Source organism: Thunnus thynnus, chromosome 3 (genome assembly GCF_963924715.1).
Source record: "Thunnus thynnus chromosome 3, fThuThy2.1, whole genome shotgun sequence".
NCBI classification, from domain to species: domain Eukaryota; kingdom Metazoa; phylum Chordata; class Actinopteri; order Scombriformes; family Scombridae; genus Thunnus; species Thunnus thynnus.
The window spans coordinates 24,833,823-24,847,274 of NC_089519.1; the positions used below are offsets into that span (position 1 = coordinate 24,833,823).

A 13,452-nucleotide genomic window follows, 5' to 3' on the forward strand; every position below is an offset into this window, starting at 1 on the left:
ATGTTTCAAATCCACATGACGACTTTGAACTCTGTTTGAACAGTAATAAGTTGCCCTCTTTTCCTCTCCTTTCTTCTGCCTGCATCTATCCTCTCTGCAAGGTATGTAAAACAACTGGAACAGCCACATCATAACATGAAAGCGGAGATTTGACCTGACCGGAATTCACTGTGCCTAAATCATTCTTAATATGAGAGCTGAGCAGCCTTGTTCAGGGGATTATCCTCGATGAAACAGGAAAGATTTCCCGCTAATCTATATAGGAATGCCCACTCTGGAGAAGGTGAAGGGAAGTGGCCCTGACCAAAGGTTTCTCTTGAAAGCCAACACACTTCATTATTTTTTTGCGCCACAATTAGATCACAACTGTTGAGAAAATCAAGATATTTCTTCAAGATATTTCATTTAAAATATGTGTTTCTTCCAAGGTATGGAAAGAAGAGTTTGCTAGGGATGAAATGATTAGTCAATTAATCAATTTGAGTTATCGATTACCAAACATTTCCTGGTTCCAGCATCTTAAAAGTGAGCATTTGTTTCTTATCATAAACAGAATATTTGAATTCTGTTTTGGGCTGTTGGTTAGACAAAACAAACAATAACATAATAATATAACAAGATTTTATAGTGGGATCTGGGAAAATTGAAATCAATATGTGGACTTATGTGATATCTTGGTCCAGTGCACAAAACCTGGGCACAACATGAGGACTATTTGACACTTTTTGGAGCAATTCCACCATCTTGGCTGGGGGGTTTTTGGAGGTATGTTCACTTTTTCGTTCATTACACCAGGCACCACTACCCACTTTGACGAATTTCCGAACTGTTAACTTTCATTAGCACAAGGAGAAACGTGAAGGAGAAAAAGAGTGAAGAGGTGAGAAGGAATCAATCACACAAATATTAAAGCAGCACCAGTCAATATTTTTATATTAACAATGGATGAATTACTACGTGTAATGTGAACAGTGTCACCTGTCTCAGCTCTACAGATGGCTTCAGCATCTTTCAGCTCATTGTTTTAGTTTTACGACCTGTAACTCTCCTATTTTAGTTCACTCTAACCGCTCTAATCATGTTTCCAGCTACAGCTGTTTCCAGCAAAATAAACCAACAGTAACCTACCTACCCAGCACCAAACACCACAGTTACAAAATTAGTGACTAACAGGTGAACGTAATGGAGCATTTAACCGCTAAGGAGCCAGCATTCAGGAGTTGATGGAGACCAAACCAGAGCTAAAAGGAGAGTGAATATTGGACTTACATTCATCAGGTGACCAGAGACACAACTCTAAATGAATGCTTTTATTGCTTTGTGTCCGCTGGATGTGTAAATAAACATGTTACCCATAACTTTTATAGGTCAATGTTGTATTTACAGCTTGTTCCGCTACCCCTAAGTGGTAAGAAAGTCAATTAAGACTCCTTTAAGTCAGCATAGGAAAAGGACAAAAGTGATGCATTTTGAAATGGTGTTCAGTAACTTAAATCAAATGTTTTGAAGAGGGCAACTTTTAGAGTTACAGGCAAGGGTTGGAGGGCTGGGATGTATATGAGTTTGAAAGTGAGCATGTGCCTGAATGCATGTGTGCATATAAAGTTCTGGCAAGAAGAGGGATGGGCACAGTTTTAATTAGTGCCGTACTAGAAGCTGGAACAGTGGAATCGTTGTGGGAAAGGCCACAACAGCTGCAGTGGCTGTTTCCTGGCTATTTAACAGAGTTCTCACTCCCACCATGCACCCTCCCACCTATCCCTGTTTCTCGCTCTTTCTCTTCCACTCCTGTGCTAGTTCAGGTGTCTGGGGCAGCTAAGGAAGCACTGGGTGGCACCCACCCAGACTCGCCATGCTGGCAGCGGCCACTATGTTGAGGAATGTATGAGAGGGTTGCTGGCAAGCTCACTGCTTGGCAGGTTGTCCGGCAGGGGAATCACTCAGTGAGAGCAGACTGAAGCCAATTCCCTGTCAGTGGCCGGTGATCTCACAAGGGCAGTAGTCGGGGAACATAGACATAGACACAGAGACGGACTGTAGTCATGCTGTGTAATACCTTCCCATTCACTCTGCCTAGCCGCCGCCCCACCCTGCCCATGGGGACACACTCTAAATTTTCAGAGTGGAACCGAGAAATGAAAACAGTGTGTTCCGCTAAAAACTTCAATGGGTGGAAATTGTTTCATTACTGTAGTGCTCAAATTGCATGTTCATGTACTTGATTTGATGTCCAACTTAACTGTTCTGACAGCGCAGAACCCAATCATGGTACAAGATGATTCGATGTTTACACTATCTAGACACAAACCTATTTTGCAATTTAGTTAATTGCTGGCCCATCTTTCATCTGACACTGCAAAGGAACAGTGTGTTGCTCAAGAAGCTTCCCCATTTCCCGCTCCATTTCTATACCCACACAAGCCAGGCCAAACCGAACCTCAATTTCCACTTAAGCTAAACTTGAGGAGGAACCGACAACCCCAAAACCTCACCTCAACCTGACCGCACTGCAGCCGCTGCTGGCAGTCTCCTCCATTGCTGAGATGTTATGAACCATTGGTTGAGTTATTGTTTTACTTTAGGCTTTACTCCGTCTATTTTGGCACCATAGAAATCAACACTGACCTCCATGTTAACTTCATGAATTACTGGCAAACCATTTCAGTTTTAAACATGTTCTCAAAAAAATTTAGTCTATTTTGACGGAAAAGTTTAAATAATTTGACATGAAATGTTTCTTGAAGCCGGAGCGAGAGTCTGATTTTCCATCCAAATGCACCAGTGTTTAGTTGTGAGTCAGGTGCTGCCAAGGGACTCTCAAAGGCTCCTTTGACTTACCTTTTTGGAGGATGGTGACTTTTTGTAGTGCAACACTGACATCTTATGGACAACTAGAAGACACGCACACAAAAAGGAATGGTCTAAAAAGTGGAAAAGATTCAATTTTTCAAAGTGAACATTTTGAGTGGGCAATAATACCTGTGGGTAAAGGATGATAAAGGATCAAAAAGGTAAAGGAGATTAAATGCAGGGCAGTTTGTGCCAATGGTTTGTAACCAGACTTCAGTGAAATTGGTCTATATTCATTCACAAATACATTAAAGAAAATGCTCATCACTGCAAATACTTTTACTCTAAACATTTTACTTTTACTCTTCAGTGAAATATCTAGAAAAATGAAAACTACCGTATATCAACACCAGACCAACAAGGCAAACATTCAACTGAGAAATGTGCATATTTACACAGTAACAAGTACATTATGCCAAAAACAAGGACATTAAAACTGTTTCTTTTGTGCTATGGATACAAAAAGGGATCAGAGGTCGTTGAGTAGTAGAGGTATTAGTGGTAGTAGATATGTATAAAACAAGGTTCCTTTTTATTCTGTCAAGAGTAACTGAGAGTAAGACATGTTGGTTGACTTTCTGATTCTCTTTGGATGAAGGAGCTGGAAAAAATAATTCCTTCCCTAGAATTTAAAATAGTCTTTTCTGGACCAAGACTTTCTAATTACAAATGACTCTTTGACACAGATTCTAAGTTGCTGTTGACCAGCAAAACAAGCTGAAGCACCATCAATTTCACATTTAGGCTACATAAGGTACTGTGCAAAAGTTTTAAGCACACATGTTTTGATTCTTATCCATCATGCAGTACCATCTGAGAGCCATCTGATCAGTCCCAAATTCATTCTGCAGCATGACAACCACCCCAAACATACAGCCAGAGACGTAAAGAACTATCTTCACCTACAAGAAGAACAAGGAGTCCTGCAACAGATGGTTTGGCCCCCGCAGAGCCCCGATCTCAACATCATTAAGTCAGTCTGGGATTACATGACAAGACAGAAGCAACTGAGACGCCTAAATCCACAGAAGAACTGTGGCAATTTCTCCAACATGCTTCAAACATTCTTTAACAAGTATCTTGAGAAACTGAACCGTGCTGTTATAAGGGCCAAGCGTGGTCGCACCAAATATTGATTTGATTATTTTTTCTGTTTACTGCACTTTGTATGAAAGTGCCCACAACTTTTGCACAGTACTGTATATGACTCATTCACTGTTATTATCTTCTCATCTTTTTTCTTCAAAACTGGCAGTTTTCAACAAATATTGTTGGTGCTTGCAGCAGTGTGGTCCACCAGTCATGCTTTCATCACATAAACCCCTGTCATCCTTCAAACATGTGATATTAATCACTGCATTTATAAGCCATGGAAATTCTTTAGGCGACTGATGCAGGGGTTTCTTGTCAGTAAGCAAATCATTGCACATATGGCCTTTCTTCTGACTGTCATCAAACTTTTTCACAGACTGAAAACACTCACTCGCTTTAGATGAAAAGAAAACACATAATGTTTGTTTGATTTGACCATATGTACATCACAGGATTCCTCAGGGGAAAAACAACATTCCTATTTGAATCAATACAGTTTATAAATTTGAATTTGAGTGTACATCAGCTTACAAGTATTACATTAGCTGCTTTTTGTGTTACAAGGGGAGTGTGTCTGCCATCCCTGGTAACAAAACAGTCTGTAAACAGCTAGGTATGTAGTGTCTCAACACTGTTGTCAAGCCATTTCTTTTTTTTTCCCCTGACTCTTTTGTATCTTACTGTTCCTTAACTTATGTTACACACATTAAATCCCAATAATCGGCATTGAAAGCATCTCTTTACATTATCTTGCCATGTAGCATAGTTGTTGCCACAATTTCATTAAGAAAACTTATAAACACATTTGATATTTTGTTGCACATGGAGTCGGTTATTTTTTAGTCATTTGCAGAGACCCATTCATGCAGAAGTCATTATTTTGACAGTGGTTGGAACTTCCAGATTTTTCCTTCTGTTTCTCATTATATTTGTTTATAACACGTAGCAGCGCTTTATTTGTGCTGTTAGCTCTGTTAACTCTCTCTTACAGAGATGCTGGTGTGGCTGTCGACTTGACTCGTTTAGATATATCCATATAGATTGTCGCATTGTTCTTGATATACACCTGTTGTGTTTATTACTTCAATCTCAAGCTGCTTTTTTAAGATCGTTTTATTCGTTTTAATTAGTTTTTAACTAATTGATTGATTTGACAATCAGGCATCTGAATTAGCTTTGTTCTTATCACTGAGTTGGTGTCTTCTGAGGTTGTCAGTGGTGTATAACTTCAGACTTTCCTTTTTATTCCTCAGCTTCATGTTTGTTGAGCAGTTCAGTTACCTCGATATGAAACAGTGGTTAAAAGCTGCCGTCAACACTTGGTCCCTTAGATCACCTCAGATAGGCCAGTGGTACAACCATGGAAACAACTCTTACTCATTGTCTGGTTGTTAGTGGGATGTTAACTGTAATGACGGAAAGGAGGAAGAATTTAAAATATTTCCTGGTGTGAAATATTCTTCCCTTACAGATATATCATAGAGGTGCAGGATGACCTAAGTGTCCTGGACTACCTGTCCGACTTCATCTGCTTCCTCTACGGATTGCCCAGCACATATGGAATGGTCACCATGCCTTTCAGCATCAGGAATAGTCCTGTACTGTAACATCCATCTGTTGACTGTTTTTGTGTGTAAGTGCTATGGCCAATGACCCTTTGAAATTAGATGCTTTGTATTCTAAAAGATAGAAAACCTCACCGACCTCATCAAAACTGTCATTGACCTGCATGTGTTTCCCAAATAAAGCTTGACCAATACTAGATTTTTTTTAAGACAAATATGCATGATTCATGATAAGATAATCCTTTAAATGTGGTTATGAAAAGATTATGAATGAAATATGTTCTAAGCTGCACTTTTTACAGTCTGAAAAATAAACTTGTTAGTTTTCCCTAGTGGACACACGCCAACATGTCTTTAGCATTTCGGTACTTTTTCTTGAGCCCACATACTCTGATATATCTGTGATATGGTCAAATCTGCCAATAATATTGGCCATGCTGATATATATATGGGTCAGGCCCTAGTCCCAAATTTATAGTTATTTGTGATACTTAAATTTATAGCTGGCCCAGTGATAAGTGTCATTAATTGTGTTGTGTATAAAACAGAAACTAGGTAGATCAGCTTTTATTTAATCTAGAATATATAACTTGGTTTTAAAAAAAGAAAATTTTACTCTTTTTTTAATGTTAAACCTAAACATGGTTGTGATAAAGTCTAAGAGGTTGAAGGCATACAGTGTGTGTGTCATAAAGTTCCTGTAGGGAAAAAATGCAACCACAACTCCAATTTCTCCAGACTATCTCAATGTGGGGTCACCAGTTTCATGAGCATGTGATAAAAAGTGTGGTTAATATGTACAATATGCCATTATTAACACACAAACAGTGGTGTGTCCATAGCAGCACAAATAGAATAGAATAGTTCTGTTTTTCCTTCACTTCTAAGGCATCAACATCTTCCTTTACGGCTATATTCCTGCAGAGACTTTGAGTTTCAGAGAGACCTTGCTTGTGCTCAAAGCAACTGAAACGACCAGTGATGAGGTGATGTCAAAAAGTTGTGACTTCTCCCTGGTGATCAGTGAGGAGAGATCTCAGATTCTGAAATCATGGTCATGCTTGGAGGGAACGGTAATGTTTGTGTGTGCACATACTGTGGTATTCTGGTGTTGAAGTTTGTCATTTATGCCGTAAAGCTCTAATTGGATTCTGGCAGGACGTCTGACACCAGATGAAGGAGGTATGATTGCCTGGAGTTTTCCTTTTTAACTCTGCCTTTTGTGCTGAGTGATGCCTTTGGCAGTTTAACTGTGACTATTTGAAAAGAAATACAATTTAATCATTTTTATATGAAAACCCAGGAGAGGCGCAGTTTCATAACGTCACCTACAAACCCCAGAGAATTAGACTCAAATTCAAAGTAGATTCTCAGCCTGGCAGTCGAAATTTAAACCACTTTTCTCAACACATGAGAACAAATATTTTACCATTAATTCAATTTCCCATCCTTCACCTTTACCCAGAGTCTACTTTTCTGCATTCTTGTGTGTGTGATGGCTGTAGGTCCAAAACCTCTCAGGTGGTGAACTGCAGAGGGCAGCCTTTGCTTAGTTAAACCTGCTGGTACCTGATAGATGAGCCCACTGCCTGTTTGTTAGGTTTCCAGGCTCATCAAATGTAGAGCGTTGCTCTAAATTGGTTTCCCCTGAGTGAATAAAGGTAAATAAATAAATAAATAAAATCAAACATTAGACAGATGGGACAACCTCTGTGAGTGGATAGTGATGATGATGATGATGAAAAAAAAAACCCTAAGCACATTATTATTTTTTTCATAGATTCATCTTCTGTGCCAAGAAAACTGCCTTTGTGGTGGAACACAGCTTCATTATGGCCACCTATAAGGGAGACCTTGTCATTGTGTTTGATGGTATTGAGTTACAAATAACCAGCAGGAAAACACTTATGGGCCATTTGGCACATTTAAATTCATATTTTACTGCACAACATTACCATTAACATTCCCTTTCAGACTTTGACTTTGACAGTATTTCAGTCTTTTTCCCCCCACTTGTGACAAATAACTTTTTAATAGAACAGATGAAGAACTAAGATTTGGAGACTTAATAAAAGTGATGAAAATGTGAATGTGTTTACATGAACTTTGATATAATTTGCCTTTTGTAAACTCCTACAGGGATATTTGAGCCAAAAATTGCTCACTCTAAAATATACATATTGCTCTAACCTGCTACAAACTGTAATAAATATAATGAGAGAAGAAATGTACAATATCATTAAAGTAGGATAATTAACATGTAGTTTAAATTGTTTTTAGACACAGATCCTAATTTCAGGGATGAACAAGTTCTTATTTGAGCTTGAGGCCACATTCAACCCAAATTGTTGACCAAATATCAACAAGATTAATTGGTATGGAAAGCTTGCCTAAGTTAATTTCAATTTACAAACCAGCAATCACATTTTTCTCTCTCATTTAAACACAATCTGTACCTTCTTTCATAGGATGTAGAGAAGAAGGAGAGTGGAGGGAGTCCTGGCTTTGACATCCGGTAACAAGTTTTCCATATTAGAGTAGTTCCTGTTTCTCACTCAGCTTCTCAAGTGTCTCAGATGAATGAACATACAGTTGGTGCAACTGTGGAAATCTATCATATCTAATAATCGTCACCCTTGTTTGACGTAATCAAGTGAGCTAGTGCTGAAACAACATGATAAATCTTGAGCATCACTGAGGATCACGCTGGGAAACCCTGCCTGAAGACCTTGTTTGTGCAATGGACCAGCATGCACACACTTATGCACACATACACTACTTTATGATCCGAAGAACTGTTCAGTCTGTCAGTTTAAAGAGAATATCATCAACAAAGAAAAACTCTTTATCGTGGTTTGTTCATTTGAGAGTTGAGTATAGATGTTATCAAAAAAAGAGGGAGCTTACAATTTATAAATGAGTTATGCACTGAATTTGTCTCATTATGCTTGTTACAGTGATTTTTACAGTAGCATGGATATTTACTTAAATTTTATCTTTTACGATAATGTCACACAGTTTATCAAAGTGACATTTTCAAGCTGACATTCTCAGCAGTGGAAAAATTAATGTTTTTAATTAGTGTTTTCAATCAGAGGCTCCTTCAGCTCCACTGCAATAAGGACTGTTACAGGAGGTCATTCCTGCCCACCGCAACAGCCATCTACAATGACTCCCCTCTGTGCTGAGAGGGGAGACTCCTCCACTGGGTGGCAATACACAATTTTACATTTAATTTGCACATCAATAGCAATATCTTGCCTTAAAGTTTACAATTCTATTTTTATTCTACTTTTTTATTCTACTTATTTTTATTGTGTAGAACTTGACTTGACTTTTTGTCAAAAAGTACTACTACTCTCTCTCTCTCTTTCTCTCTCTCTCTCTCTCTAAGAAAGTACTCCATCCATCCATTCATCTATCTATCTATCTATCTATCTATCTATCTATCTATCTATGATACTGAAAAGGTTTTAACTTTTTGACCAAATCTTTTACTGACCACTTTCTACCACTAGGTGGTGCTCAGAATCTACTTTTAGATCAGCTTCTCTTCTTTATCAGAGGAAGATTGTGTCTGTTAACTTGATATTTTTTCATTTCTGTGGAAAAATGGTAACAAATAAGAATTGTTAAAGCCTACACCAAATAAAAGCTTATTCATAAAAAGTTTGTAATTGATTTATGTTGAATTATTGATGAAAGACTTGCATGCTTGAAGAGAGTGAAAAATTAACCACATCCTTGTATTAACTCATGTTATGTGCATTTAACCATCCTTGGGATTTGATATGTCAAATATAAAAAAACAAACAAATAATAATACACATTAAATTCCTATTCTTACTAAGGTGTGTTTTTATTTGTTTTGTTTGCACATTTTTTTATTTTAGAAAAATAGGGTTTGATTTGTACACAAGGAAATATAACACATGTAAAATATCACTTGTACCTACAAATACTGAAAAGTAAACAAACACTTGTGCGGGAGAGGCAGGAAGCTAAAAGCTTATACAGAGACCCCTCCTAAAAACTCAAGACATGATAAACAGGATAACAGTTAATATAAATAGAGAGAAAGGCTACTGCAAAATGGAGAAAAAATATATAAATATAAAAAAATATATTTGCACAGTTATTTCTCATTCCAGTTGATGAACAGTCAACACTTTGTACTTTGGAAGTTATGTCATGTTGCATAATGAGTTTAAATGTGGCTTTGTGCTCTCATCAAATCACAATGCTGATGCACCTTTTATAGTAACTCATTTTTGTTTATAATGATACTAGGTTCTAGTAACTAGGTTCTACCAGGTAGCTTCTTTTAATACCATAAAACAAACTATCATTTATTTTTGTTTTGAAAAGATTTTAATGACATTTAGTATCCTACATTCCTCACAAAGTGTGGAAAAAAAATCTAGTCCTGAGAACTCTTGTGGATTCATGAGGAGCAGGTTTTGGAAAGGTGTATCAGCCGGCAGCAAACTGAGCAGCCGACTGTTGCTCTGATGTCCTGAAAGGCAGGACTGTTGTAAATGCCCATGATCGATGGGTCTCCCCCCAAGGGCAGAGTCTTTAAACTGAGGATGGAGGGGTGGGGGTGGGGAGAGAAGAAGGGTGGTGCACTTAGCCGGCTGAAAGCAACACATGACACCACGCTCACACATGAGCAAAGCCTCAGTTCGTTTACTCAGGAATGAACTGAATGAGAGTTGAGAGCAGAGATTATCTAATAAGGTTGGGCAGTTAAGTGAGCTTGTTCTGTCAATGTCTGATCCTGTTCAAGTCCTTATAAAATTTATCAATCCCTCTGTCCCCGTTAAACACACACACACACACACACACACACACACACACACACACACACACACACACACACACACACATACACACACATATATGTCCTGATCACATGACAACAGCAACCAGGGATCAATTAAAGATTGGTGACATCATGACAGTGTCTGGGCACAGTTTCTGTCCCCAATGCCCCAAATGAGGAGGGAATTCCCATGTTGGCCATATGTAGCCTTTGCTTCACTTCATTTACTGCTTATTCACCTGCAGTAGTTTGAGTTTTAAATAATCGTCAGCTCAGAAAATTGCAGCAACATTTATGTCATATTGTATCATGATACTGGAGAAGACCAAAGGCCTGTTCACCATCCTTAGTTAGAGTTAGAGAAGCTAAATGTTGTTATGTATTTATGTGTACTAAAACATTTCACCCATCTCTTTTCTGTTAATAAAGATATAGAATAGCAGCTCTTCTCCTTTTAATTTAACAAAAATGTTCTACATTTTCCCAAATATTTCAACAAATACACACTCAAACATACCAACAATCAAAAATGCAAAAAGACAAGGCATTCATAATTCATACAGGAAAGAGCCTGTATAGGCACAGTGATGCTTTGAGCTAAATGCTAAAATCAACATGCTCACAATGACAATGCTAACACGCTGATGCGTAACAGGTATGTTTACTGTATGTTCACCGTCTTAGTTTAATGTGTTAGCATGCTAACATTTGCTAATTAGCACCAAACACAAAGTACAGTTGAGGCTGCTGGGAATGTCATTAGCTTTACAGGTATTTGCTAATAAACCAAAGAATATGACTATGCGAGGGGGTCACCAAGGTGATTATAATTCATCCTGAGGGGAACATGGATATCTGAACCAAATTGCACAGCATCCAATTGACATGACATGTCACTAGAAACTAAAAATGTCAACCTCATGATGGTGCTAGAGGAAAAGTCATTAGGATTTATCATTCATTAATGTCTGTTCAAAATTTCATAGCAATCCATCAAATAGATATTTCAGTCAAACAGACCAGCACTGCCATAGAACCATGCCAGCAGTGTGAAGAAAAAGTTTTTAAAAAATAGATATATAAGCTAACAAGTACAAGAAAAAAAACCCATTTTGATTTCCAAAATTTCACTATCAGAGAATTTTCTTTTTTGTGTTGTTTAGGGTTACATTCTGCTCGAAAGAATTAACCTTACACATGTAAGATTAGGCAGCCAAAACCTTTGTCCAGTGACCTTTAACAATCATAGACAATTAAATAAAATTGCTCCTCTGTGAACAAAGATGTTGAATATTGGCATTAAATCAATTTAACAGAGTTGGAGTTATATACAATCACATTATCAATTTACAACTCCTCTCCTTTCTATATGACATTTGCCCTCAAATGTCCTTGCGGTTTACCCACAAGCGTAATCATTTTTGTTGCAAACAATCAGTCATCAGCTTTGTTTGAGGAGCGGTCTATTTTTGCCCTGCAGATCTGTCTTTAGAGGCCAAACCAGGAAGAGGTGATGTCATGATGGCTATCGCTTACAATGCTCCAGCCAGCTGCAGATGTACAGACCCCCCTCTCTCCTGAGGTATGACCTCAGCCATGGGTGTACAGAGGGAACATCTGCTTGATGATCTGGTCAGCAGGATGCAGATTTGATCTGACGCAAGACATTACACCAGAGAGACGTTTCTTATATGATTTAGAGGAGCATATTTGTGATTAGACCTCATCTAGCTATGATTGCTGTCTTGAAATAGGTCAGAAACAAGGAGAGCAGTTAAAGGATGTGCATTTGTGTCATCAATCAGATCCCCTCTCTCTCTCTGTCTCTCTGTCTCTCTCTCTCTTGAGTACTGGGGCCCCAAAAACCTGTGTAACTCTAACAACTGTGTCTGGGAAGATCAGGACTATTTGCCTTTGAAATCTGTATTAAACCAGCCAAAGACATGACCTTTACAGATATCATGGCTGGCATTTGGCAAGACCATGAAGGTTTTATTGTTACACAGAGAAACGGACAACATGGAAATGCCTTTGGCAAGAAGATCCAGAAAAATATTTTATATACTGCTCGAAAATCTGACCCTGACATTTTTCAACAGTGTTAGATGACTCAGTATCTGTTCACTCCAAGGATGACCCAGACTACTGTGCAGAGGTGCTACAGCATATTCTTCAGACATTTTCAATGTAGTTCATTGATGCTTAACTGACATCAAAGCAAGTCTCTCTTATAGACCCAAATCTAAAGAAACAAATCAAATGTTTGAAATATCTGAGTGAACATTGTTTATCTCATTCCCCAACTTACAAACTTCTGAACTGTCCATGCATTGATTTAACCTCATCCATGTAGTATCTTTCCACCATTGTAAGTCACCAACAATATGGTGCTTAATATGTTCAGAAATTGAGATGTGGATTGTCTTGATTCCAAAGAATCATCACCACCAGTCTGGAAATCAATGGCTTGGCTTTAAACTAAGTATTTAAAGTTGCTGCATATCTTTTCTCACTGTGTTTGTTTGCTCAATGTTTTTAACACTACATAAACATATGATTTCTACTGACATTTAGAATATATAATGTAAGAGTTTTTCCAAAAATCTTTGTTTCAAGCCTTTGGTATTGCTTTAAACCATTATCAGGGGCTGGTAGATCGAGTAAACAACTTTAATTCCTTAGAAGCGTCTTTACTTGTTTACATGATGTTGAGAGCTTTGCATTTTGATATTTGTCAGTGTTCAATCATAAAAACAGTAAAGGCCTGTATTTTCATCAGTCTAACTGATGCAACGGAGCAATCATCTGGCACATCAGGTATTTATTAGCTGTTTTTTCTGACACTACACATGCTCCTAATGATGGTTTTAAAGTCATGCCAAAAACTTGAGACTGTAAATATGCTGTCTCTGTCCTTTTGGAGTAACTCTGCTTATATTAATGGCTCTGTGGTGGCTCTGGCTCTACCCTGAGACCTTTGAATTTGCTTTATTAGCATGACCATCATAAAGTATAGTATTACCAAAGCATATTGTGCATGGCTTACAATGTAAATATCATAATTCAGAAGTCTTTCCTATGTCTTTTACTGTTTGATGAAGGCAAAACTGACAAAAGGTT

The 13,452-nt window shown here is 37.9% G+C and overlaps 1 pseudogene; it reads left to right on the top strand.

Annotated features, from left to right (window-relative positions):
• The first annotated feature begins 265 nt into the window (after positions 1–265).
• LOC137173425 (ATP-binding cassette sub-family E member 1-like) lies at positions 266–7,859 on the top strand (annotated as a pseudogene).
• Positions 7,860–13,452: the final 5,593 nt, after the last annotated feature.